This window comes from Macaca mulatta, chromosome 9 (assembly GCF_049350105.2).
Source record: "Macaca mulatta isolate MMU2019108-1 chromosome 9, T2T-MMU8v2.0, whole genome shotgun sequence".
Lineage (NCBI taxonomy): Eukaryota > Metazoa > Chordata > Mammalia > Primates > Cercopithecidae > Macaca > Macaca mulatta.
In genome coordinates, this window is record NC_133414.1 from 6609507 (window position 1) to 6613006 (window position 3500).

Here is a 3500-nt window from a genome sequence, read left to right on the forward strand (position 1 = left end):
CATATGTTCATTGTAACACTGTTCACAATTAGCATAGTCATGGAATCAAACTAAATGCCCGTCAACACCAGACTGGATAAAGAAATGTTTACATTCTCACAAAATTTATATACCACACCTTCACCTCCAAGATGATGATATTAGGAGGTTGGTACTTAGGAGCTGATTGTGTTACCAGAAGAGGGTGTACAGGTTCTTAGCGTCTTGAACAAAGAATTGGACAAAATGTACAAAAAAAGCAAGGAAAGAATGAAGCAGCAAAAGGAGATATTTATTCAAAATGAAAGTACACTTCACAGTGTGGGAGTGGGCATGAGCACAGGGCCCCATTACAGAATTTGTGGGTAGGGGTTTCCATTGGTTACTTGTTGTATGCTCTATGTAAATGAAGAGGACGAAGTAAAGTTACAAAGTCATTTACTCGGCGTACACCCTATGGAAAGGATATTTCCTGTCATAGCTGAAGTGTGAATTGGCCTTATGTTACCTGCCTCCAGACACTATTTTCTTGACTCATTTCCCCACTGAGAGATGTGATCCTCATAAATCTTTATGGGAGGCGGGGGGACAGATGGTCTTTCTTCTGTAGCTGCTTCATGCTGGCTTGGGGTGCAGTCCCTACCTACTGAGGATCACAGAACTCTTACTCTGCTCTGTCTAGTGGAGGCAGGGTAGCTCCTTGATGGCCAGGGGTGGTGTCTTTACCTGGAATTGGCTGGAGCCTTTGTTGCATGGTCATCTGAAACTAGATGGTCTCTAGGTGAGAGGAAATGAATTTGATTAAAACATTTAATGGGAACTTCAGGGGTGGATACCTATGCTGTCGAGAATGTTTGTTATCGAGATTTGCAAGAGAAAAAAAAATTTGTTTGTGATGTGTTCTAGGATCTGTGTGTTTCCTTAAAGTCTTAGAACTAGCAACTCCATTTTGGATTGCTTTGGTCTGTTGAGGCTTAGTGCATGCATAAGCCCAGTCCAAAACAATGGCCTCCTATAATTTTGTTTAAAAACTTTCCACTTTTTGATCAGGTTCTCACTTAGGTGAGAGTGTGACCAAAACTTAGGGCCTTAGTGCCACTCTCAGTTACCATCATTTTGGGTTTCCCATCTCAGCATATCATTGATAGGTTACAGTGTTCTCATGTTTGCACATTTCTTTCAACTCCTGTCATTCCAATCGAAGAGAGACCATATGACATCCTAGAGATGGTTGCATGTAAGAATTTAAAACCTTTCTTTGAGAGAATATAGTGCACCAAGGAGACTATTATTATGACTATTGGGAGGATAATACCAAGAGTTTGGAGTATGCTCCTCACCCAAGGTCCCCACAAGCCAAACCTCCTAAAATAAAATAGATTAAAGAATGAGCTAGATAAAGAGTCTACTCATGTAACTTAGCAGTCTCATCTCCTTCACTGAATTTCTATAATCTTCATTTAATGTATTTTTCCATAAGTCATAAGTGCCAGCAGCAGCATAGATACTTTTCTGTTCATCCAATTCTATTATAATTTTCACAGAAGAATTTAAAGTCTGTTGTTTTAACTGTAGCCTTTACAGTAAAATTTGCTATAGAGCGTATAATGGAGGATACATTTCTATTCATTGCTTCTGTACTCTAAACCATGGAAAAAGCACTTAACAAATGATGCCCTTCTAGAAGAGTAAAGGCATCCTGGCAATGTTCTCTTTAACCCATTATGTGGATTAAGAGGAGTGAACCAATGTTTGTTTGTTTGTTTTTGAATGATTTGTTTGTTTTGAATGATTATTAGGCAACATATGTACCATTTAAGTTTCTTACTTACCTTGGGCCTTTATCCTTTATCTGTCAAAGTATAAGGTTATCCATGTATAAAGCTGCCTGCAAACTCCTTAACAAATAAAAGTACACCCCATAAGCGCACATAACAGATCCCTTTTCCGTTTCTGTTGTTCACAGAGGCATAATCAAGTAAAAACATTAAAAGATAATAATTTCATGACAGAAGTCTTAATCTGTGAACTTGGGAAAAGATATTCACATCAAGGATGCCATCTTCATTTTGGGAGAAATTTCCCTGGTTAGTTTGACCTTAAGGGCTCCAATGTGTGTACAGTTCCAAGAGTGTGGAGGAACCTTTCTCAGTTGTGAGATCATGAACCCAAAGTTCAAGGTCCAAAGTTTTGTTGTAGTGTGGGTGGCTAGATCTTTGGATATTCTCAGAAGATCCAATTAAAAGCTTTTTTTACCTGGTGAAAATATACTGTAGCATAATAATCTACTGTTATAACATGAGCCCTCTTGCTTGGGGAAGCTTTTATACAACCAGAAAACATGCATTGAAAATAACAATCGAATGACACCCTTTTATAAAATGTCTAAATGGCCCACCAGGTGACCAAATGTACCTGAAGCTTTGCTTTCCCAGCAATATGGGGCCAAACAATAGTTATAAACTATTTTAGTAATTTGTAAGTTACCACACCAAGGTATTCAAATTGGATTATTTTATCTTTCCCATGGTGAGTCATGGAATGTAGAACTTTTAATAATAAATGCTTTAAGGACTCAGGAAGGACAATCTGGCCATCCTGGTTCTCCATGAGTCTAAACTTGATTAATATTAGACTTATATCCTCTTGGATACCAGTTCATTCTCCAAATCAGGTACATTGTACTGATAGCTGATGAGTTACCATGGGTGATTAACTCAGACCAAGGAGTTTATTCCAATTGTATATTTAAACAGTTTTAGTATTAGCTTGTTTAACATGAAAATCTGACAAAGTATTTTCTTGGTATTTGATTTTTTGTTGTTGTTGTTGTTTTGCTTGGATTAGTAGCTTTATACCAGAAAATTTGGTTATTGCTATGGTTTATAGTAACATAATAATCATAATTATAGTTGATGGCATATAATTAAACATTTGAATTTTAGAAATTCCATATAATCTTGGAACATATATTAGTATTATTCACAAAATATAACCTGAAGAAGATTGAACATCATTTTGGTGATCCCATATACCTAAATATGTTAAATAATCCTGTTTACCTCTTTTCTGGATGTTTTCAGGGGCCATCTGATCCATCCAAAAAGCCAGGCATTAGAAAAGACAATTTTGAAACTGAAGTTTGATTTTGGAATTCCAGATTGCCCTAAATTACTTATTTTGCCAAAATGATGACTCAGAAATTTTAAAGAAGCAAAAACCCTTTATAACCTTTTACACATTTTACTATTCTTACACATCTTGCATATAAAACTGTTTCTAATCATCTTAATTGCATGTTAATGGTGACTCCTAGCAATTTTAATTGTAACGTAAAACCTGTTAAGTTGTGTTCTGATACGATTAGGCTGTTTCCAGCATAGTTAGGGGCATGGCCAACTCCCCATGGAGAGCAGGTGGCAGGGACTCAGGGGCACGTTCAGGCAGGCAGAGGGGAGAAGAGACGAGACCACAGGGAATGCTGGGAGCCTCCCAAGGAGGCCTCTTTCATCCCAGAAGCC

At 37.4% G+C, this 3500-nt stretch overlaps 1 long non-coding RNA gene across 1 annotated transcript; it reads right to left on the bottom strand.

Moving 5' to 3' along the window:
- Positions 1 to 250: 250 nt before the first annotated feature.
- On the bottom strand, positions 251 to 3245 carry LOC144331061 (uncharacterized). Its single transcript, XR_013397902.1, has 3 exons — positions 3042 to 3245; positions 1812 to 1877; positions 251 to 756 (listed from the first exon to the last, which is right to left on the bottom strand). It is a non-coding gene; the product is annotated as an uncharacterized LOC144331061 (long non-coding RNA).
- Between the last annotated feature and the right edge of the window lie 255 nt (positions 3246 to 3500).